Source organism: Condylura cristata, unplaced genomic scaffold, assembly GCF_000260355.1.
Source record: "Condylura cristata isolate star-nosed mole 26May11 unplaced genomic scaffold, ConCri1.0 scaffold00019, whole genome shotgun sequence".
In the NCBI taxonomy this organism is placed as follows: Eukaryota; Metazoa; Chordata; class Mammalia; order Eulipotyphla; family Talpidae; genus Condylura; species Condylura cristata.
In genome coordinates this window covers 35,060,000-35,085,015 of record NW_004567120.1, presented here as the reverse complement: position 1 = coordinate 35,085,015, position 25,016 = coordinate 35,060,000, and the positions used below count along the sequence as shown (strand labels likewise).

The 25,016-nt window shown below is 45.7% G+C and overlaps 1 protein-coding gene across 5 annotated transcripts in view; it reads left to right on the top strand.

Moving 5' to 3' along the window:
- The window catches only part of FGF13 (fibroblast growth factor 13), a 411,595-nt gene that overhangs the window by 73,561 nt on the left and 313,018 nt on the right, over positions 1-25,016 (top strand). Inside the window, exon 1 of one of the 5 annotated variants that reach the window (XM_012727161.1) lies at positions 13,031-13,150. The exons of the other annotated variants lie outside the window; for them this stretch is intronic. The gene's annotated coding sequence lies outside the window, so the exon portion shown is untranslated. Of the gene's footprint in view, positions 1-13,030; positions 13,151-25,016 lie in introns of those variants that run through there. 5 annotated transcript variants of the gene reach the window in all.

Below are 25,016 nucleotides of genomic sequence, written 5' to 3'. Positions count from 1 at the left end.
CGTAGGGAAGCTCCATGTTTAGCAGTTTGAGGAACCTCCAAACAGTTTTCCATAGTGGTTGTACTAGTTTGCATTCCCACCAGCAGTGCAGGAGGAAACTCTCCTGTTTTTGTGCCCAGCATGGGGCATGGCCCTGCATCAGTGCCCAATAAACTTAGATGGAATTGATTGATGGAAGGGATCCCGGAGAGAGGGGCCGTTACTTTGTGAGTTCAAGGTGCCTCGTGGTTGTTTGCAATGGGGTTGACCCCTGTACTCTCATGGCCTGTCAGATCATATTCTAGCCACATAAGTGATTGATTCGGACATTTTTTGGTAAAGATTTATTTTATTTGGTTGTGCATACAAACACTGGGGTGTAGGCCAAAGGTGCTGGCAAGGTGAGAGGATTCCCCAGAGACAGAGTGGGGAGAAGAGCATACAGAGTAACTGAAATCCACTGCTGAGGGAGCAGCGGGTGAGACAGGAGAGCTCTGCGGTGCCATGTGGGTCACCTGCCTGGCTGGAGATCGAACTCATGCTGCAGTGGTGGGCCTTAGTTTGATAGCGCTGACACTTGACCCCTGCGCTACCAGGGAGGCCCTGGAAAATATTTCTTAAGCTCCTATTAAGTGCCAGATACACAAGAAAATGGTAATTCAAACAGACACAGCCTCTGTAGTTGTAGAGTTGAGATTCTAGTTTGGAAAGAAGATAAGCAGCAACACAACCCCAGCAAGAAACCACTGAAAAATGTTAAGAAATGCTGCAAAGGGAACACACCAATATTTAAGCTGAGACCTTAAATCAAAAAAGTCATTCAACTCTGGGTAACAGCTTGAGGCTGCATAGACACCGCTTTTCCTTCCTGTGGCAACCCAGCGAAGAAGGCTGTGGCCGCAAGGGTGCTTGGATGCTGGGCTTGCACGTGTATTTATCCATAGGATACACAGTAGTGATTTAGACGGTATTTAATGGAATTCGCTAAAATTAGCCAGGTTCCTAAAGTTCCTTCCTTCCTCCTTCCCTTCCTCCCTTCTCCCCTCTTCCCCACTTCACCTTCCTTCTTCCCCTTTTTCTTCACTTAATATAAATAAAGTACTGTTCTAGGTATTGATAATTGATATTAAGGACAAAAGAAAGACCCCTTTCCTCAAGTGAGGCATTCTGAGTGGGGTGAGGCATACAAGAAATACTTAACATAAAAACAAGCACATTATATATGTCATGCGCTTCATAAAACAGGAAAGTCCCGAGTACTAGCGTTATGGGTGTTGGCTGTGTTCACTTGCTCCACCAATTGCATGTTTGATGCTCACATCAGTCCTGTGAGGTAACTTCATTTCTGCATTGAATGGAAGAGAAAAGCGGTCAGTGAGTTGGACTTAGGAAGCTCAGACTCTGGCTCAGGTGTCCTCTCCTCCAAAAAAGCTCCCTGCTTAGGTGTGTGAGTGAGTCCCTCTGAGGCAGGGACTGATTGGACCTACTTTGATGGTACTACCCCCCAACCCAGGACCTGGCATCTCGTGGGTCCCCAGTAACCGTTCAGTTGTTGAGCTGAATTGGCCAAGTTCATGTCCCTAGTATTTTTCTGTCTGAGTCAGGACTCGAGTCCTTGCAGGTCTGTTGGGCAGCAAGCCCATGCTTTTTTTCTACTGAGAACATCTACTTTCTACATCTAGGTTTTATATAATTGTATGAAACAGTTCTCTTTTTTGTTAGTGGAGTTTATCTACTTCAAGGTGAAATGATTCAGATCCTCCAAGGCAAATCTTTCTAGACAAAGGGCACTCTTTCTCTGCCTGTGAATTTCTCTCACTCTCTTTAGTAGGCTGGCTTTCAGTTACTAGGGTGCTGAGGCCTTACAAGTATGCCCAAATTCTCTCTCTTCTCTGACAAATTCATGATTAAGTCACTTGATGACTTGCCATCCAAGGTGGCAAAGACATTCAGTTGTGGGGGTGTTGGGAGAATAGGAGGTCAGTTTGGCTTTGCCTACAGACAGTGAGGAGGGGCCAGAAGGGCCCTTCCTGGTCCCTGGTTCAATTCCTCTTATTTTCCAGGAAGAGAAAATGGAGATTCAGAACAGCAAAGGCATTTGATCAAAGAAAGCAGTGAGTTGGCTCCTCCTTAACTCCCCTTTCTGTGCTCCATCCTGAACTGAAGGAGACGCTCATCAAGTGTAAGGAGTCGTGTGTGGACTCTTCTGAAGAGTTAGAGGTGATTTGTTAAAATTTCACAATGTAAGCCAAGTGTGATCAACTCTTACCCTGGTTTGAAATTGCAACCTCTGCTTTGAGAGGTCATTTCTTTCCGCTAGTGTCTTTTCCCCGCCCATGTTACCTGCCACTGTTGGAGAATATGTGAAGACATGAGTACACTTTTCTATTTTGACTTCTGAAAATATGTAGCGATTCTATCTAGGCAGCAGTGTGTAGCTGAGTGAGCAGGAGGCTCTGTAATTGGGGGTTGCCTTTGAGTCATGACTTCCCACCCTACCAGCTACCAGCTCTGTGAGCTCTTGCTGGGAACCTTCTTGGAGCGGTGGGAACATTTGGCACTTGAGGGATGTGAGGAAGGCTGGTGGGAGGAGGTGATGGCTGGCCGGGAGCTCTAGAATTCCACGTAGTTGCTATGGCGGAGTTGACATCATGATTGTGATCACTTGGAGCCACATTGCTAGACAGCTCTTGGGTAAACTTGCCTCTTGTTGGCATTAGATTGGAACATTTCCTTTTGCTTTTATGATGTTTTACTGCTATTCAAGATGTCACTTGAAAAACCTTTTTCTGGAACAGGATCTAGTGTAAATGAAAATAAATTATTTGTGTGCGCGCCTTTCTGTATTAATTCATGATATATATGTTGTGTTTACTATGTGCAAGGCACTATTCTTGGCCCCCAGTCCACAATTTAGTGAAATGATGATGGGAGACAGGTGAAGAAAGGGGAGAGGAAAATAGGGAGGATAAATGCCACGGAGAATCCCAATAGCAATGGCGGCCATTTTCTGGTTGCTTACTGGAGGACAGCTACGGGCGGGGCCTCTATGCGTTAGCTCACTGTACCTCACTACAGGCTAGGTTCCCTTATTGCCTCCCTCCCTCTGACAGTGAAGAAACAGAGGCCCAGAGCGGGGGAACTACTTGCTGAGGTTCGCACAGCTTAGCAGTTGGTAGAGCTTGAATTTGAAGCCTGTTGTCATGGCTCCAGGGCCAAAGTAAGGTGATTGAAAGGCTGTATGGTAAATGTTAAGGGGTAAGAGACTCCCTGGGGCATGGGGAGAGGGGACAAGAACATTAAATTCAGTGGTGACCTTTGCCCAAATCTGAAGTACAAAATATAGTCATTGAGCTGCACACTTTAAATTGATGAACTGTATAGTGTATATTATATCTCAAAGCTGTTATTATCAAAAGGCCAGTGGTAATGGAGAGCTTACACATGCTAAGAATTTTACGAGTGTGATTTTTAAGATCTTGCCAACAGCCCTGTGACCTAGCCCTGGGTTGCAGGGGAGGAAACCAAGACTGAAAGCTACTAAGACACCTGCTTGAGATCGAGCACTGACTGGTGGGCTCTTGTCTGTCTCCCCAAAACAAGCAGAGATGGGTTTTCTCGTTAGTGTACAAGAGATATGGCCTCTGTTTTTGCCGGTTTGGGGTTTTATGATCATTTCCACTATGAAATGGGCATGGAATAAAGGTGCCATGTTTCCCCTGTGTCACTAATGACACGTGTTATTTGTGCAGGTGGAGGAGGCTGGTGGGGGAAGGGTGGGTGGAGACAGTGGGTGTTCTTCCTGCAATTTAATGAGTAAATTTTAATATGTCAGGTACAAAGTGGAGATTGAAAAATGCTTCCTGTCTAAGAGTTTACAGGGAGGAGAATATAAGCTGTTCCTCCTGCTCTTTCTTGGCAGAACTGGAGCATTTTATTTTTAATGCACTGTTCATTTTGGGTGTTCTGTTTTGTTTCTCTTATGTAAACTTTCTCCATTTATGACATGTAGCAGTGTGGTTTTCTAGAAACGGATAGCATTCATAAAATGAAACAGTTTCATTGGGGACATTTTCTGTGGCACTGAGACAGAATTATCTTGGCAGAAATACTGAAATCCTATAAAGTAGAGTTAATATTGATATACTTTAATCAAAAATGTTTGTTTAGAAGCAGCGAAGTCATTCATTGTTAGGCCGTCTCTGTTCTATCCTTAGCCTCCCTGCTAAAAACAGCTTGTATCTTTGGGCTGTGAGGCCATAACGCTATCTCCAGATTTTCTTGCCCTGGCACTAAAAGAAAAGACTTTCTTGAGGAATCATTGAGAGATATAAATATATGTAACTAATATATGTGATGGAGTGACTGGGGGTGTGTAGACATGGTGGAATAATTACCAAAATCGAGGTAGTGAGCACACGCCTCAGCCCCCCCGTTAACACGGTTGTCTCTGTGCATGTATGTGTGTGAATGTTTGAAACTTCAGATCCTCACTCAGCTGCTTTCACCTGTACCATACCCTGTTATTAATGACAGCCACCGTGTGTGATATCCTCACAGTTTCTCCCCCAGCAGTGCATGTTCTTTGACCTGCATCACCTACTTTTCCTCGCCTGCAGCTCTTGGCAGCCACCATGTATCCTGCTTCTGTGAGGTTGGCTTTTAGAAACAGCTCTTGAGGCTCGTGATGGTACTGGACGCCCAGTGTTGCCTTGCTGTGGGGTGTACAGTTATTCCCAGGCCTCGCTGGTGTCTGATCACATGCTCACAGGGTTCTTTTGGGTCTGAGGTCACCACGGGCAGAGGTGCTGTGCTGTGCCCTCCGCTGGGCATGTTCCCTGCTGCCCAGAGCTGTGCCCTGCCCTGCTCTGTCCCGCCCTCCACCTTTGCATGGGCTGGTCCTGCTAGCTGGTATGTTCCTTCTGCATCTGGCCTGGGGACCACACTCCCTAGCAGCAATTCCACACTCACATGAGGTGACCAGTCTGCCTCTTTTTTTTTTTTTTAAAGAAAAATGATATATTTATTATTTATGCATACATGAACTGGGATACAGGCCAGAGGTGTGAGGAGTGAGAGGATTCACCAGAGACAGAGCGGGGAGCAGAACAGGCAGGTGTACTGAAACACACTGCTGAGGGGAGCAGCGGGCCCGTCAGAAGAGGTCTGCTGTGCCAAGTGGGTCACCTCCCTGGCCGGGGATCGAACTCGTGCTGCAGTGGCTGTGGACAGCTTCATAGTGCTGCACTCTAACCCCTTGCACACGAGGGAGGGCCCTGGAATGCCTCTTGCTGTTGAATGCAGCCAGGTACTTTATAAAGTGCAAATAATTTGGCAGTGACAAAATCGCTGGGGTGGGGTGGGGAGCTGGGCCTGTTTTCATTAATTAAATGAGGTCATGCTAGGTGCTCCCGACTGTATCTCCTTATCCTCCCCTCTCTTCTTCCTCCCCCATCTTTCCTCCTTGTCCTCCCCTCTTTTTCCTTTCCTTGTCCTGCCAAGACCTCGTCTTCTCCTCTTTCATCTTCTACTCCTTTTCCTCCTCCCTTCTCCTTGTTCACTACCCCCTCCAGTGCCTCCTCCTTCCTCGCTTCCCTCCTTTCTCCCCTCCGCCCTCCCTTCCTTCCCTTCTCCCTTTCTTCCCTCTTCTCTTCCTCACCTCTTTATCCACCATTTTATCTTCCTAACGGCAATTTTTATTTTCCACTGGGCAAAGCTGAATATCTGCTCGTGGCTGAACCCCAACAATCCCTGTGCCCTAAAACTCCCCGAAGAATAGGGGTGACACCCAAGGCACAAGGGCCTCCCAGCTGCGTCTCCTCCTCCTTGCTCCCCCCCGCTGCCTTTCTCTCACTAGTCTTCTCTCTCTATTTTAAGTTTCCCAAGATTCACTGGAGATTGAGCCCTGGCAGATGGCCTGCGAGGCGCGCTTGCATAGCCTATCCTCTTCCCAGCACTGAGGGATAAACATTTCACCATCAGCTTATTTTACCGATGACCTAAGGCCTTTAGTTCCTCCCCATCTGCGAGGCCTGGTGGATTCTGGTGCCTCGACGTTTTGAGGTTTATGGTGTGCTGTGCAGACCTGATGACTGAGCGGTTGCTTTTGTTGCCAGGACAACCATGTTACAGCAGGGGGTCACCATGTGCGCCCCCGTCGTAATTGTAGATGCTGTGATGCCTGCATCTTCTTCGGAGGGCCCAGGTACCGCCATGCCTTCTTGCACTGCCTGTGTTTATTCTACCGCGTTGGACTTGTCGGTCGACAAGTCTATCTAGCACCTTCCTCCTCTGCTCTTAAGGGTAAGACTGCATCTTAATCACTTTCATGTCCCCAGGGTCCGATACATATTAAAAGTAGAATAACAATGAAAAAAATAGCATGGCCTCTACACAGAGAATAATTTACAAGCTTCTGAAGCCTTCTGGAAATATCCCTCATCTGTGTGGCAGACGCACTAGTGATTTTATACAGCAGCCGCTCAGGGCCGTGCTCCTCTCCTGCTAGCTGTTGCTCCCGCTGCTAACACAATAATTTACTGTATTATTTTTTATTGAGGAACAGGGATTTACAACACTGTATTTGGTTTAAGGGTACAGGGTCACACCTATTCAGATTTGTGTCACCACGCCGCACCCACTAACCACCAAGGTGCCCACAGTCCACTGGACTCCCTCTCCCGTTTTGCTCCTTTGTAGAGTCTTCTAGGTCCCTTTGTCCTTTATTTTATATTAAATTTATAAAGATGTATTTATGCATACAAGAACTGGGGTACAGTTCTTGTGTGTGTGTGGGGTGGGTGGTGAGAGGGTTCACCAGAGACAGAAAGGGGAGGAGAATAGGCAGATCTACTGAAGTGCACTGTTGAGGGGAGCAGTGGGTGGGTCAGAGAAGTCTGCTGTGCCACGTGGACAGCTCCCTGGGTGGGGATTGAACCCTTGCTGCAGTGGCTGCCCATAGCTTCATAGCGCTGCGCTTTCACCCATTGTGCTACCAGGGAGACACAACACCCTGCCCCCCAATCCTTTAGCTCAGTGTTTTGCATCAGCAAATCTAGGCTCCTCTCACTTGGCAACACAGAGTTTAAAAGCCATTTGTGAAGGATGTCTGAGTCCCTTTCACTTCCTGGAGCAACTTGCGCACATTTTCATGAGCAAGTTTGGGGCTCTAACAACATGTGAGAAGCTGCCTTCAATAAAAGGAGTCAGTACAGTATTTCAGTCAGCTGCCAGAAACAATGAGGACCCATCTCAGAGGCTCAATTCCATTTTCCTGTGCTCCCCGCCATCTGTGGGTTCTGCTTCTCCTTTCGTTCCTAAAGTCTTTCAGGGGCCAGCAGACAGAGATCTGGAAGCAGAGCTCATCCTTCCCTTTGGAAGTTTTTGCCATTGGGGTTGAGCACATTCATGTCGGGAATACAAGGAGCAGTCCCCCCTGGACTTCAAAGCGCTCACTCTGAGGCGTAGAAGCTTCACAGCCCTGGGAAAGTCACCAAGCTTCTCTGTGGTTATGCAGAGTCATCCGACAAATGAGGACAGCTGGTCTCATTGCCTCTCTGTCTGTACCGGACCACCTGCAGTCCCTGACACACACCCTGGGTTATGTTGGGGTGATTTCAGATGGCTCCTCAGCCCTAGAGCTCACTTTTGAGGCACTGGTTTGCTTCAACTCCAGTTTGCCAAGAGACAGGGTTACCATGGCTGTGCAGAGTTACCCAAGTTGCTTCTGGAATGCTGCTGTTGCCAGCAGAGGTCAACAGATGACCTCCCACTTGTGTACCATGAGCACCATACATTTTCACACAGTGGCAAAGATCTCTGCCCTGGGATCTTGAGGGCCCAAGGAGATGAGGGAGCTCCTGACTGATCTCTGTTTAGAACAGTTTTGTTGAAATATACTTCATGTGCCATACAAGTACCCACAGTCATTTTTCAAACATTTCATCACCTCATGAAGAAGCCCCAAACACATTTTGCTTCCACACTCCTTACTTTCCTTCCCTCAGTACTAAGCAGCCACTTCACTGTATGTCTGCAGATTCCCTCATTCTGTACTTCCACAGATGGAGAGTCATACAGCGTGCAGACCTTTGTGACTGGCTCTTTTCACTCGTCATAGTGCTTTCAAGGATAATCCATGTTGTAGCCTGTGTCAGTACTTCACTCGTCTTTAGTGCTGAATACTATTCCGTCACGTGGATCCATCATTGTTTGTCCCTTCATTCAAACAGATGGACCTTTGGGTGGTTTCCACCTTCTGGATATGATGAACTTACTGGCCCCTTCAATATCTTCTGTGTAGCACTGTCAGCTGAATAGTCCTGAAGGCCAGCTCTCATGCCATCCCCTGGGTCAGAAGTCTTCACTGATTTCCTCTTACCTTGAGGGTATTGTTTGGAGTCCTGACTTTGGATTTGCGTGTAGGAAGGGGCCTGGCACGGAGTGGGCGCTTACGCTGGCAGAGTTACTGGGAGGCTGTGCTTTACTGTGCTTTTGTTCTTCCCTGCTTCTCTCCCAGGATACTCGGCTCTCCTTCGGTTCCATGGTTCCAAGGCATTGTTCTTCACATCTCTTCCGCATTATACTGCCTTTCCTCTGCTCTCCTCCTTGAGATGCCTTTCTGCTTTCTGGGTGACTAACTTAGGTCCTTGTAAACCCAGCTTGGATGAGAGTCTTCCCAGATTGCTGTAGCTTTCTGCCAGCTTGTCCTTCCCTGTGATGCCTACCCCGCCCTCATACTGCCGTCTTGTCTCCCAGCACGTGCTGCTGCATATTGGGTGGGAGATATTCCCCATGCATCTCATTTTGTTCAACTGGGAGCCTCTTGAGCTCAGAGATCAAATATGATTCATGGTCGTGACCATGCGGATGACAGTAACACCTGTCAGTTGTGTGAGGCGTTGTTCTGTTCCAAGGCTTCTCCAGGGCCCTTCTGCTTGCTAACAAACAAGGCCAGGCATCAGGAGACAGTCTTGGGAGTCTGAGGAACTTGTACTTAGTGACTGAGTAGGTAGATGATCAGACGCAGCCCACACTTCTGAATTCCACAATGCCCTACGGACAGCGACTTGGGCTCCCCACCCACACCCCCCCACTGGTCATCAGACATCATCACTCCCCTTTTACAAATGTGGAAATGGAGGCTCAGACAAATCAGTGTTCTTCTCCAGAGTCATATTCTTAGTAAGCAATGAAGCTGGCACTTTAAAAATGAAACCTTCTGTTTCTAAGCATGGTGGGTTTTTTTTTTTCCCTGACTGTACCATGACTTTAGTGTGTGTCGGGCCTCAGGAGCTGCTGGATGATAATTATCATGTTATAAAACAGTAGGGAGGAGGAGATGCTCAACCATAAACAACTAGAGGGACCAGAGATACTGTATCGTGGTGGGGGTTGTAAATGCCCATGGAAATTTGAGAAGGGGCAAGTTATAACAGCTCCATATTTGGGAGAATCCTGGTGGCATATGTGGAAGGATGGTGAGTCTAGCAAGACAGAGGAGAGCGACAAAGGGGGACAGAATTTCGAATCTCCCAGGGGGCCATTCTGACTCTGTAAGCCTCACCAATGACCAGATTTTTTAACGGCCTGGTCTTCCCAACTTTGGGCCAGCTGTTAGAGACAAGTTGTTGCCTAACAAGGAAATGGGCAGAGTAAAAAGGGACCCACAAGCGGATATACATTTAGAGTATGGCTATTGGAATAAGTTGAAGTTCGGGCCGGTATATATTTCTTTGAAGGAATATGTCAACACTATTTCCAATGACTGTAATGTGGGGGTGGGGGGCGTGCCCCAAACATCGTCCCAGGCATACATGTAAGGATGAGTCACACACAGACATAGCTGCAGGGTGCTCAGGGCTCTCTTAGGCTGTTTGCCCTAAGTCAAGGCCACCTCTTTCGTCGGTGCTGTCTCCGCATTCCTCATTTTTGTTTCTGGGTTGTCAACTGTGGAAGCAGACAGCGCTAGCCGGAACGTTTGAGTTAGTCAAGTTCTGCGTAGTCTGGTGTGAAAAAAGAGCTGAGTCCTACGGAATGTTTAGACTGTGTTCCTTAGGAGGTCTCCCACGACACCACAAAGGAGGAAGCAGTCATGGGGCTGATGGCAGCTGGGCTGGTGGGCGGCCTTTGGGCCTTGCTTTGCTCTTCCCTCCAAGGTCTTTATCTGTGTTCAGAACAATTCATTCGTAATGTCTACTGGAAAATCTGAAGAACATTCTCAGCTACTGTTGCTCCCCATCTTCTGGAACGCTTTTACAGCACAGCACGGTGCATTTGTTCTGGGACGCAACTGCTGATATTCTTAGTGATTAAGCAGATATGAAAAAAATGTACATTTAATTTCACTTACTATCATTTTAAAGGGAAGAGTTTGGGACTGCGATGTGTTTCTTTTCCATTGCCAAAAATATTTGTGATATATTTGTCCTGGAGATTTTTTATCTCCTCAAGTTCTAATTTTTTTCCTTTAAGTATAATAGCTCTTTCAGGTCTCTTAAAAGGCAAAGAAATACCGAATCCAATGAATATTTTTTTTGAAAATTGTAAGCCTGTTTCCTCATGTGAAAATGTGATCTCATGTCTGATGCAAAACCACAAATAATGGAACATGTTCAAGGCAAATGCTGTAGTTTGACTAGCAGTATAATAAATCGCCATAGCGTTTAGGCATTTGCAGCAAGCTATTCAATAGCTTTTGGCTTCCAGGATGATTAAAAAGTACACTTATTGATTTCTAACCAAACTATAATATTAATAACCTCTGGAGGCACCGTGGGGTATTGACTTCTTGTCAGAATGGCTTTGAGGAGAATATGGCTTTGCTACTGATGCCAGCTTTTCAGTAGGGTTTGGAGTTGGGTCTCTGAGTCCATTGAATTTGCCCACTACTGGCAAGTGTCCCTTGTGGACTTCTTCAGTTTGAAGGGTCTGGAGTCATGTTTGCAGGCTGGAGAAACTCGGAGTATCTCTGCCTTACAAAATATTCTTGCTCTTCTCCATGTTTTCTTTTGGCCTTCCAAAGATGCAGTTACCTTTCTTGACTCTTGGTACTATGGGAAAGAGCAGAGTGTGGAAAGTAGTTTTCCTGTTTGTTCCTTTTTTGGCTGAGGAAGGTGACTCAGGTAGAAAGGGAGCGAACCCTGGGTCTTCCTGGACCTGAGAGTGCACATGTCCCAGACTGGGGCCCTAGCATTACAGTCGTGTCTTCTCAGAGGCTTCCTTACTTTTCAAGAAAATACCATTCAGATGAGTGGATTAATAAAACAAAGTCCTGGGGCCCTCCCTGGTGGCACAATGGGTTGAAGTGCAGCACTATGACTGTCTGCAGCCACTGCAGCAGCATGAGTTCGATTCTAGGGAGTAACCCACAGGACACAGCAGACCTCTCCTGTCTCCCTGCTGCTCCTCTCTCAGCAGTATATATAAGTAGATCCACCTGGCCTACTCCCCACTTGGTCTCTGGTGAATCCTCTCACCCCTCACACTTCTGACCTGTACCCCAGCTCTGTATGCATAAATAAATAAATTTTTAACAACAACAACAAAAAGAAAAAGTGGTGTTTGTACACAGTGAAATACCAGTCAGCATAAAAAAGTGAAATCTTACCTTTGAGACAATGTGGATGGAACTGGAGGGGGTTGTTCTAAGTGCAACGGTCAGAAGGAGGAAGACACAGAGAGTGATTTCACTCTTGTGGCATCTAGAAAAACCAGACAAAGGCAGAGACAAAACTAAGCCAGATCAAAACCTAGAAATCTGATGTACAATGGAGGCCAGTAGAGGGGAGGGAAATGGGTTTGAGAACAAAGGGGGAGGGGTCACAGGGCACCGTGGTGAGGGACTATGGGTGCTTGGTGGTGGGTGTGGTGCAGTCCCATATTCCTGAAGGTGACTGTCTATATCCTGCAGCGAACCATATTGCAAACCAGTTTTACCTCAGTAAAAAACTAACTAAAGTGCGCTCATTGTTAGGAGGTTTTTCACCTCTCTGGGCTAGTGAATTAATCCAGTTTTACCAGGTGCTCGTCTTTTTTACAGGACCATGGGACGTTCCTCACCCTGTGTTGCAGGTCTCTCCCGCTCCCCCCCAGACTGGCCCTTTGAGGGGCTCCTTTTGGGATTGGTCTTCTGCTTAAATTCCCAGTGGTGCCTGTTGCGGTTGCTGCAGGGCCCCAGCTCTTATTCTTAGCCGCTTAGCTCTCCCTCCCTCTCCCTTCTTCCCCCTCCCTCAGCCCTTTCTTTCTCCCTTCTTCTGTGGCTCCCTCTCAGTCCCTTCTTGGCTAGCCGCAATCTCATCCTCCGTGGACAGAGATCACAGCTTTGTGAGACTCCAACGAGGTAATGTCCGTCAACGCCCTGCACATGAGCCTGCTGCCTTTGGGTGGTAACGATAGCGTGATTCACTTAGGAGGGGCTCCGAGAAAAAAATCCAGTTGTGGGCTGTGTGGTAAGGAAAGAAAGATACTGGCCTGCTACTCTTCTCTCCTAAGCCCAGCATGCCTCTCAGCTCACAGAACCAGCAGGCTGAGCCAGCAGGCTGAGCCACAGGCACCCCCACCCACATTCTGAGAAATGAATTGTCTTGCCCCAGAAGAGCAGTTTGTAAAAGTAGCTCAGTTCCCCCAGCCTGGATTCTGGGATCACGCCGTCCTTTAGCCTAAATAATAGCTGAGCAAGTGGTGCGGTAATCCAGGGCCTTCTTCATTATCTTCCAGGACCCTCTCCCCCCGCTCTCCTGTGGAGAAGTGGGGGGGGGGTCTTATCTGCTTCTTGAGACAGCTCCAACTGCCACTCGCTTCTCCACTGTCCCCTGGCTCCCCTAAGCCGAAACAGATGGTTAGAAGTGTCCAAGAGCGTCCCTGAAGGCAGCTGTCAAGGAGGAGGTTCTGAAAGCAGTGAGCATGTGCAGGGCAGTAAGTGGGAATCAGCAAGGGACATCTTAGCAGAAGAGAAATCATGGCTGTGCAAGCCGGGGCGTGGCTGTGACAATGCCCCGCACCCCACTAGAGCTCTGCCTTCTGTGGGTGAGCTGCAAAAGGCTGACGGGCCAGTTCCCTTCACCGCTCTGCTTGCCGTGGGTGCTGGTACATAGCTGCGCTCCACAGGTGTTCGCAGCACGCCCAGTGCTCGTCCTGGAAGACTTTATTATTCCTGTCCCTGCAGATCGCCGTAAGCTCTCTTGCTTTCAGTTGTTCCATTTTTAGACTTAGTGAGAGTTGTGAAACAGATTTTGTTATCGGAAGATTTGAGATGTGTTCCACTGGTGTAGACAAGGCTTTATCGAGTATTATTGCCTTATCCTAAGATCAGTAACTCATCTTAGGGGAGAAAACCAAATCCACCTAATTAATTTTCAGGAGATAGCATCGCTGAGCGGCCGGAGGTTTGCAGATGGCTCTGAGTGGGTCTAATGTGCACTGGCTTTTTTGGAGGGCCTTTGGGGTGTCAGGGGATGCTGAAGAACATGGCAGAGAATTAATTGGGGAATCTCCCTGTGCTCTGTGCCACCCAGCTACTTTTGCAGAGTTTCAGTTTGTAAATCCTGACAACTGTATGGACACATCTAACTGTCAAGTAGCTTTTCGGGTTAGCTCTGCTCCCGGGGAAGGAGGGCGGGGGAGACGGAGACAGATGCCTTTGTTGTGTGAGGATTGGTGTGGCGTAAAGCTCCAAATGGGAGCCAAGGCCTTCTTATTTATTTATGTTTTCTTAGGAAATTAAATATAGTGCTTGATATTATTTAAAAAATTAAAAATAATTTTTAAAAGATTTATTTATTTTATGCTAACAGACCTAGGGTACAGGCCAGAGGTGTAGTTGGTAAGAGGCTTCACCAGAGAGAGTGGGGAGCAGAACAGGCAGATCGACAAAGAACACTGCTGAGGGGAGCAGCGGGCGGGTCAGGAGAGGTCTGCCACGCCATGTGGGTCAGCTTCCTGGCTGGGAATTGAATTTGTGCTGCAGTGGCTTTGGAGAGCTTAACCTGTTGCGTCTCCAGGGAGAGCCCTAAAAAATATATTTTTTTAATAATTAAGATAGTGTTGGCTCATAGCACTGTAAACAGTTGAGGGGAACAAGTTCATGCCTCCTCACATCTGTGTGACCACACCACTACCATTGGAACCCCTTGTTTCTATCCCCCATTCTTCCTGCTCTGGTGGCCTCAGTTCTGCGTCAGATTTCCAGTACTAGTCATCCTCAAGACCTTTTTAGTTTACTCGTGGATCGGTAAAATAAAGGGTTTTTATTACTTTTTGAATTTGTCTCCATCTACTTAGTATAGTGGCTTTGTGTATTTTGGGGTTCTATTTTGGGTGTAGCGGTTCATCCAGTTAATGCTGACTGAAACTGTGTGTGACTTTGTTGAACCTGCTGAGGAAAACTGTCTGTTGTGCCATTGTGTCACCAATATCTCTGTGACAATGACGTGGCTCTTAATTGATGAGGAGCACAGCTGTGGCTGTGGTAACCTAGTAGGATTCCCTTCCCCCTCTTTCCGGCTCAAGTTACCACTTAACATGTTGTCACTAGCTCTGAATGGTCAGGGAACAAGTTGAGATTCTTCTGGTTTCTTCAGAAGCCCAGGGGCTGACGCATCTCTACCATCTTATCGGGTGGGGTGTGCCTGGGGCAGCCTCTGGAGCCTGCAGTGCAGATTCAGTCCAGATCATTCCCTCCAAGTGTGCTCAAATGCCTCCCAGTGTTTTCCAGAAACTGACTTCAGAGCAGCAGGCACACTTCGGCTCAGACTCCAGATGGCTCCATGGTGTCTCAAAGAACAAATGGGTGACATGGAACTTACTAAAGGGCCCAGAAGATTGTTGCTATCTCTGTCATGTGGCTGCTTCTTTGACCCTCGTAGCAGAAGGCTCTCTGGCAAAGGTGCACTCCAGTACTGGGACCATACACAGGCTTGGGGGTCATTTGAGCATGGGCCGCCTCACAAACGACTCTGTCCAGAGAACTAGCACGGTATAGACTTTTTGGCTGTGGAAGGAGAGTTTCTGGTTCCTGCAACAAATAGCCTAGCTGTTGTGGAGTCAGGGTGAGCGAGAGATTCAGACACACAAATTGCTGTGTTAATGGCAGTGTTTTAGAGCCCTAAATCCAACCCAGATCTTGAGTTTTCCTGGGGATAAAGTGGTAAGGCCACAAAGGTGTGAAGCATTGCTGAGTTAATCCAGACCTTTCACCTCTGCTCACAACAGAAATAACGGTATTAAACAAGGATGCATTTCTTAATGCAACTGTTAAAACATACAGCCAACATACTGTCTATCAAAGAATTTGGGGCACATAAAGAAAGTTTTGAAAAATGGTATGAGGCAGAAAATTTCATCAAAAGGTAAATCTTTACTTAAAAATAATTTTAAAGAGTGGTAGAAAGTTAATTGAAAAGATTAACAGTGGATTATTTGGAAAGAACACTGAACAAGAACAATTAAATTATAATACCAATTAAAACGTTCAGTTATTTTCATTGCAGTAATATTGGCTTACGGTACTACATCTGACTTAGGAATCTAGGGTCACACCTCCTGGAGGTATGTCACTACACCACACCCGCCATCAAAGCACCCAGAGTCCTTCATCACAGTCCACTGGGCCTCTGCCCCCTTTGGTCACCATCCTTTCCTTCACCCTCGACTAGCCCAGGTCTGCAGTCTGATTTCTACGGTTCTTTTTGTCTAAAGCCAATTTGCAGGTCTTTTGTGTGTTCAAGTCTTCTCTGTCTCCAGCTTACCTGTTGTACACTGTGAAGTGGCTGACTGGTCTTTTGATTCAAACATCCTCTGAATATGATAGTGACATGGTGAAACTGCATATTGGTTCATAACATACATTTCCTGAAACATAGTGAAAGTTGTAAAACGTTGACCTAGGTTTCCAGAATATATGTCAGATACACAAAAAATAGACAGGCACATTTTTCACACCCATAATGAAGTTATCTGTACTCAGCATTCATGCTTAGTTGTGATTTTTACTTTATAGAGGTGAAATTCCCACAACATACAATTTACCATTTTATGATGTACAATTCAGTGGCACTTAGGACACTCACGGCTTTGGCGATCTAGCTGGTTCAAAAACATTTCATCATGTCTAAAAGAAACCACATACCCATTAAGTAGTCACTTTCCAATGCCTCGTGCCCCAAAAAGGGCCTAATTTTTCAAATGTACCATCCAAGTGGTTTCCAGTTGTTTGAGAATCTGCAGCAGGGGAAGCTACCAATACATTTGCTTTAATCGCTCTCTGATAGAGGAGATTTGGGGAATATCATGTTTATGTCTGTCTGTGTTTCCTAGGAGGCCCGTGACTACCTGAAACTAGCATATAGCACAAATAAACCTGAACCAGGTTTTGGAAATTTTGAGAAGCGTAGAGAGTTAAGGTCATGTTGTTGAACAAATACAAGTTCATTGCCTATATAAGAGTAGCAACAAATTCCCCAGAAAGTTTATTTAACCTAAATAAAAGTTAAATAACCAACTAAATTCCTGGCATCTAGTGAGGGCCACCTTCTTGGGTAAAGTCTTTCAGACATTTTCTGTGCATCTGAACATATACACTATGTATTTGTAAAAGTGATATGGTACATACTTTTAATTTTATTTTAATTTATAATATGTCACAAATCATAGAAGATGGGCTAATGAAGTGTAAAATAAAACATCATTTCTCTAGCTATCCTCCATTCACAGTATGATTTGCACATTTTTTTTCTGTCAATAAATATGTTTTACAGCATCATTTTAATTGCTGTCGAGCATTTTCTTCTATGTATATGCAGTTATTAGTTGAGCATGGTATGGATTAGTGTTCCAAACCCCCTGCATAGTGAGAGATCTGTGTAGAACTTAGAGTGGGCCTCTGGACCCCCTTACACGCGGATCCTGCATATATGCTTTCAGCCAACCCAGGTCCACAGGTAGCTGAACCTGTGAATGCGGAACCCGTGGATAGAAATCGAATCTGTATAAGTGGACCCCGCAGTTCAAACCCACATTGTTCAAGGTTCAGCTCTGTTAGAATTTTCTTAACTAGGCTCATTTTCTGGACATTTAAGTGATTTCCATTTGTCAGCTGTCATAGCCATGTAGCTTAGGCCTCAATTTGTGTTCACTTTTATGATTAATTCCTTTGGACAAATGCGAATATGTGCTTTTTGCTTGTGATGGTGATAATGACCACCACATGTGGTGAAAGCAAGGCAAAAATTTAATTGCTTCCATGAGTCAGTTATTTTGCAAACACACTTTAGTGCCTCTTTTTATTTCCCACAGCATGGCTTTGCTCATTACTTCATTCAGTATTGTCAGGGGCTAATAGCTAATAGTTACTTTACATGTATGTACTAGAAACGGTCTTATGTGCTTTACACAAATGTACCTTATTCAAGTTTGTTTGTGCTATTGTTATCTCTGCTTTAAAGATGGGTGAGTGATGACGCTCAGATGATGTACATTGCTCAAAGTACCATAAATGGTACCACAAGTTTTTCTGTGGTCTTTTGGATTCTAGATCCAGTCATCTCTCGAATATGCCACAGCGCTCTTTGAGTCACAAAATATGCCAAGGCTATATCCATCAAGGATACCAGTTCATTGGGAGAGATTTAAGAATAGGGAAACAAAACAGCAAGGTGTTCAAAGACTGAGCTCTTCCTTTCTATGCCAGACTGGTGGGGGGGGGAGGGCTGGCTTCCTTGTGTTTGAGTTCACGACTTGGGCTTTAAATACTTTAAGTGTGCTTTCTGCAATGCTGGATCCTTTCCAAAGCATGAGTAGAATAGCTGTGTTTGAGGCAGCCAGGTATGATTTATGATACAGTTCGAAAGAGGCCAGAAGCAGAGCTTGGGAGAGGTCTCATTTGCATTAAGAGTCACTGTGAATTAGACTCTGGGGCCAAGTGCTCAAATGAATTCATCATTAAAGAAGCCAATAAGAGGTATTAAAGAACAAATTGGCTGGACTTCATTTGACTGTTTCCTTCTGTGCTGGGGAATAAATACTCATTTGTGCTGTTTATTCCTCTGGAAAATGAAGCCATGAAGTAAGATATACATGCGATAGACCCTGGGGAGATTGTCTTCCTGGGGAGAAAGATGGGGACCATGGGAAGCCAGTGAAGGCTCCATTATGGGATAGAAATAGTCTTGGCAGTAGAAACCTCTGTTTTTCAAGGACATCTGCTAAGCCTCCATCCTGTGCCCCTGGTTGGGCTTGAGGCTTGTTGGCTCCACTGACCCAGATCTTGGAGCCAAGCTGCTGTCTGCAGAGACTGTGTCTTTCTGGAGGTCAGAGCTATGGGGGTCCTTGGAGATTATCAAAGAGGTCAACTTCCTGTATTGACTTGGGAGCAAACTCAGGCCCAGACAAGGAACGGGGAGCCATCACAGGTGCCCAGAAGTGTGACCTCCAGGATCCGAGTTCAGTTGTCATAGCTACAACCTTCAGTATAAGTTAGAATCACCACTGATAGGTGTCACCTTCTCTTCCCCCTCCCCCAACTTTTCTATTTGCTCCACTCCTGCTCCTTTTCCCCATGCTCCCCTTCTTTCCCTCCCCATCTTTTATTTTCATCTTCTCCATTCTCATATTCTTAATAACCCCCCTGGCATTAACATTCATGCCGTCTCACGAATCACCCACTAGATATGCTATTTACTTCCTCCATCCCACCCGCAGTGATCAACACTGGCCTTCTGAAGCACAGTCAGAAAGTGCAAGTCAAAGATCCTCCCCTCCCACACCCCATTCAAGCTGACTCGCTTCTGTACATTCTGCACAATGTGTGTACGAGTCTTGAACTTCTGCCTTGGGGTGCTTTCTGCAGATATTTGCAGGATGGACTTTCTTGGCATAGTCTCCGGCTCCGAGGCAAAGAAGGAAGGAAGGAAGTCAAGAGGGCTTCCTGTCATTGGATCCAGGTTCCTAAATTGACCTTCGCTAGGCAAGCACGATTCTCATATTGCTGGCTGCCCTGCCCGTGTGTAGGGCATCCCTTACTGGCACTCAGAAGCTCCGAGGAAGTTTTGTACGCCAGGTTCACATGGGTGCCCAGGCTATATACCTCTTTGAAGAGCATCGGCTTTTATTAATAGCTTAACCTCCTAGGATCTTAGATTTCTATGCAGAAGAGAAAGAGAGAAAAGAAAGCTAAATGGGGGAGTTAGAGAATTGTAAGCACATAATAGGGAATATCAGAGTGAGATATCCATGTTCTTTCCTGCCTTCATTTTTCATTCACCCCATAGATATTCACTGAGTGCCTCATAAGTGCCTGAGACTACTTTCTACTACAGGATAGAATAGTATCCTCAAGGAATTTATATTCAAATGAGAGATGGCAGACAGTAAACAAACAAGAAGACCTTGATTGTATTGTCGGCTCGCTTCTATTATATCATAATATGTGCTTGCTTCGGCAGCACATACACTGTTATATCATAATACTATGAAGACAAATAAAAGAGATGCATGATATTCTTCGCATTGTTCCAAGGACCAGGGACACTTCATCCATAGTTAGCAAAGGCTGGTAGAGTCTGAAAGTACAGATGCTCATCAGTGTGTAGATGTGCTGATGTAAAAGTTGTCCTAATCGCTGCTTCTTTTTTTCTCTCTCACTGAAACCATAAGCTAGGTTACCAGCTGAGAGTGAGGCACAAGAAAGGAGAGTCAGAGGCCTGGGTAGAGAGGAGACAGTATGAAATAGTCTCAGGGAAAGTAGACTAATGGGCTGGGGGAATAGAGTAGCATGGCAACAGGATTGAAGGGCCACATTTGAACTTGGAAGTCATCACTTTAAAAGACAATAGACAGACATTTGACAAGGGACCATGAGAGAAGGAGGGAGGAACTTGGGTGAGAGAGGAAGGGGGAATCAAGGCTTGTTACTGCTCTGTTGGATTTGTTTTCCTCGGTGTCCCTCATGTTTCCTCGTTACCTTTTTGTGTCTTCTCTCATTTTATAGTGTGGCAGATACCACTTCTACCCAGCCAGGAAATATCTTTTCATTTGCTTCTGATAGACCTGGAGGACAGAGGGAGCAATCAGCAACGAGGGATCGGCACGGTGCTTATAGACTAATATTAAAAAAATATTGTGGAGGGGTGGAATGCTCTATGACTCTGCTTTTTATTATCTTTGGGGTAGCAGTGTCTTCCTCTTGGTCAATGTAAAAGCCCCACTGGTCACTTGTGAATAATCATAATAATAAACATAATGACATTTGTTGAGCAGTTACCATGATGAAAGCACTTCAAACCCTCTTTATGTACTTTCATTGCATTGGCCTGTCACCCTCATGATACCCTCATTATTACATGGTATTACTAGTTTATACAGTATGACTTCAGAGTGAGGTTTATCCCAGAACTTTGTGATCACATTGTCCACATTTGCAAGCACTTTGTCGTTGCCTTTGGCACCCAAGACCAGGTGCGCTCAAGTTGGCTCACTCCTCCCTTGCAGCCCTTCAGCACTGCGCCAGTGCCCACTCTGTTCTAAGTCATTTTGTTATTTGCTACTGGGGGAGAGAGGGTGGGTGGGGTTCACTTTCAAGCCCCTCATCTTTTTTTTGTGCTCTGCGATGCTAAAAGAATCTAGGGAAAGTCGCATTAGTCCCGGGAAGCTGTTCTGGAGACTAGTGTTCTGGGCTTTTGGTATATATTCTGAGGGGGAGTGCAGTGACATGACTTTATCTCTCTTTTCATATGGGACACCTTGCTGTTTCTTCTGTTTTTCCTGATTGTGTGGCTCTTAGGCTTCCATCTTGCTTTTCTCCATCCTGCCATGCTGCTCCTGATGCTCTCTCTGAGCTCTCAACACTTGTTGGAGAATATGCAACCTTCTCCTGGTTCTCGCACCTCACCCGGCATGGTGTGACAAATAGCTTTCTTATCTATATGCTAGCATATAAAATAGGAAATGGTTTCTGCTTACATATTGCTACCATCTCTGTATCCATCTTGATCCAAGCAGCCTATTTCAACAACATAAAATCCATAGAAGCAATGCATGCCGGGAATCAGTCCTCCATATCACAGCTGATCAGGATGGATCGGTGAATTCTTTAGATCGCATCTGTCCTAAACAGCAAATTAGGTATGCTTGACTTCAGCTACCACACTTTGCCTGCTGTGAGCTTGCTTTACCCCTCTATGAAATGTATTTTGTAACACTGCAGAAGAAATACACAAGATTGATTAGAGCTGGCATAATTTGTGCCTACTTCTGCAGTTATTATTGTAGTGGCTGCTTTAAAAGATTCAAAAAATCCTTTAGCCAATTTTGTTCCTCTATAAAGTTCCATTTAAATTTTAGTGAGTATATTTGTGTGTAAATCGGATCAACTGCCAATGATAGTTCCTTATTGTTGGCATTTGATGTTCTGTTTGCCTGAGCAGATTCATTTGCCATTATGGGAAAACGTTTGAACTAAAAAAGTCCTCTGAACTTTGTTCACTAATCTTGTCAAAGAAAATAGAAGCAGAACATGTAGACAGAACCCTGCAAATTAAGTTTACTTTTTTGTTCAAAATGTATTTTATGTGCATTCGTTATGGAACTAGGGCAGTCATTGCTTCTTGATCCTGCAATAATGTTGAGCTTGAGATTATTTTCCAAAGTCTTTAAAAATTCAGTTGGGAAAAGAAGCAGCAATAGTAACTGCTAATACCATGGACTCTTGGATATTAAGTTAGGATGCCATATAGATTATGTCATTGCCCCTACGGTGCCATCCATCAGGCCTGGTGAGCAGTTCGCAATGTTACTATCTGGAAATGGTCTGACCTGCCTTGCCACATGGTGACAGATGATTCAGAGCAAGTCGCTGGCAGTAGAAGTGCTCGCACACTTACAGAGATAACTCGCAGCCATGTGAACGTCCGGTTGCATCTGCCTGATCACAGAAATGGGTTCTCTCTCATAGTGTTACTTGGATTTGGGGAGCTGTGCTAATGACCTGAGCTCCCTCCTCCCGTTTTTAATCCTTTACTTATTTATGACTCTTAGCTAGATATAGAAATCAGAACCACTGCAGAAATTTGAAAGAAAGAAAAAAAACAGAAGAAATACACAAGCTTCAGCCGTGGAGATATGCTCAGCAAGTGTCTCAAGTAGCTGGAAGGTGGTAGCAAAGAGGAAATCAGCCGGAACATTGGTCTGAATCCTGGTTCTGTCCCTTGCTAGTCATGTACGCTTGGGAACCACTGGCATTCTCAAAGTCGCCTCACTTTCTTCTTTTGTCAAATGGGTAAAAGGACAGAATTGCCTTCAGAGAGTTGCAGGAGATACATACAACCGGGCATTGTATCTCTAAACCGTATGGCTGATAGTGTAATGTGTACCTGGAGTAGCTTTTTGATCTTGATCAGGCTGCTGCATTTGAGGAAGTTTACAGGATGGCTGGAATCCTAGCCTCACTGAGTATCACTTCTCAAAGTTTCCTAAAAGGTGGTCTTCAGTATGAAAACAGAAATGCCTGCTTTAAGACTGCGCTCAAGGGCTCCCTCACCGAACTGCCAGGGAGCCACTTCATAGCGCTCTGCCTGTCTTTGTTGGGTGTTGATGCTGTGGGGGGCACTGCACTACTTCTGGGCACAGGGACCAGGAAGTCCAGCCCCTGCCCAGGAGCTGCGAGGCATGATGCGGCATCTGCTCAGCAGTGAAGTGGCTCTGTTTTTCTGAGTGTCGTGCAATAGAACTTCCCTGTTGCCATCGAAGGTGGGCTTCAGTTCTAACAAAGCTACACTTCTGGAATCACAATTGTTTTCTACACTAATCAGTAGCAAATGTTCCATTAGTGGTAATCTTTGTTTGTTCTTCCAGTGCTTTTTTAAATGAAGGTACATTTTATTAAGGCGCAATTGTCATTTATTATTACCATCTGCTGGGCATTTTTAATGACAACCCTACCCCCTTCCATTTGCAAAGGAACCTCTGAAGTTACCTGCCTGACAATTGATGTAGAACTGAAGCCTCAGAGAAGTTTAGTAACTTGCACAAGGTCATATAGAAAGGAGCTGGCATATTTAGGATTAGAAGCCAGATCTCTCCAATTTCAAGTTATATTTTCTGCCCCCTCGCCCCCATGTGCACAGGAGTTGACACTGGTAGCTTCCTACTGAGCAAAATTGAAGGGCCAGCTTAGCTGGTATTTTAACAGAAGGTTAAACACATGAATGTGACAAATGCAAGAAATAGAAGCAGTGTTGGTAGTGGGGTTCAGTTTACTGTCAGGAGAACACTGTGTGTGTCTCAAGTTCTTTTGCTACTCGGTATGTCATAGCTCAGCTTGAGCACTGGAGTGATGAATCAAATTAATAATGGGTGGTCATCAGTATCATGGCTGATGCAGCGTTCTGTTCATCGGCGAAGTGGCTCTGTTTTTCCAAGTCTAATGCAACAGAACTTCCCTGTCACCATCAAACATGCAGTGGTGTGTTCTCAGTACCACTGTTAATTTTACATGTCCTTCAGCTCAACTAAGGCATCACCATGACTTGTGCTTGAACTGGACGTGTGAGGATGTTCACAGAGTGCATGCGCACTGACTAGTGAAAACAAAGCAACATTAACCGAACAGTGTTTTTGTACTTTATGTCCGAATTGCTCTCAGATCATTTTTCATGTTTCAGCTGTGCCTCCTGCTGTTTAAATAAAGACCACTAATGGGTCTGGAGAGTGGGCATCTGGAGCCTTCTAGTAGAGTGACATCAATGTGGAATCAATGCACTCGAACTTAGTCTGTGCTCAGAGTGCTCGTCAGCACCACATTGTAATGTCCTTTTGCTGTAGAATGAATGGAGCCCCCAGCAGTTCACGGGCAGCTATTGGAAAAATAGCCCCACTGGTCCACCAAATCCACTTCTTCTAATCTGAACCTGTCAGGGAGAACGTGCTTTGTCATCATCTGTGCTATCATGTAAGCACACCTCTGCCAGGTGCTCGTTTCTATGTGGACTGTCACATGGTGGTGAAATACCCTCTTCTGATACCCTGGGCAAAGCCTGGAGGCACAGCACGTTATGTGTGTTCGGCGGCTCTCAACGGAAAGATGAATTAAACAGACAGAATTCCCGCACGCACAAGGCAGGGCCAATGAGAATGTTGGGGTGTTCCCAACATTCTCTATGAGTGTTGAGTCCAGCCTCTATGAAATGATTACAATTTTTATTTAGTCGCTCAGTAGAGACATCATGGTAGCTGAAAATTCTGTTAAGAAAGAGTAAGTCTCATTCACGTTTCTGTTGGGTGTTCTTATATCCCTAGCCAAACACATGACAGGAGGGGACACACCAGGCCGTTGGTGTGAAAAACGACAACAGCATTCATTGGTTTATAACACATGAGCAACTGTCTATGTGGGCTCCTCCTGTTGGGCTCTGGCGTGCGTGACAAACAGACGTAGCTTCAAGTAAATCGCTAGGTACCTGGCGAGTGCAGATCATGCTTCCATGTATCCCTGTGATTACACTGGTTGTACTTGACCATGTACTTGATCACGCGGCCACATTCACATCACACATTCCCAGTTGAACTGTTTGGGTTTCTCAGCCAGAAAGCACATGGCCTGCTAGCGCCTCGGAGTTAGTGGTCAGAGCAGGCTTTGGGGTGATATTCTTGCTTCTGTGGAGGTTTACATATCAGGAACGTGGTCACCACACAAGGAGGCTCAACTTGGTCAGAACAGGGCACCGTGCGTTCACCGGGCAGCACTGTTTCTTCTGCGTGATAGCGAGTGACAGCTCAATACCCATGCTCTGTAAGCGAGGTCATTGGAGAAAGACATACACACCAGCAATTTGCGCTTGGTTTTGAACTGGCCGTTCCCTATGCAGGTTTAATATTACATTGTTCCTAACTCATGGGAAAGTGGGCAGGATCCAAAGACAGCTTTAGCCTGTGGCCAAATTGACAGCCTTAGCTCTCCTCTTCCATTCTTCTGATGGAATTCTTTCTTCCATTGAATTATTGAACACCTGACTCACCTCTGAGTCATGTGGAGAATATGGACTCAA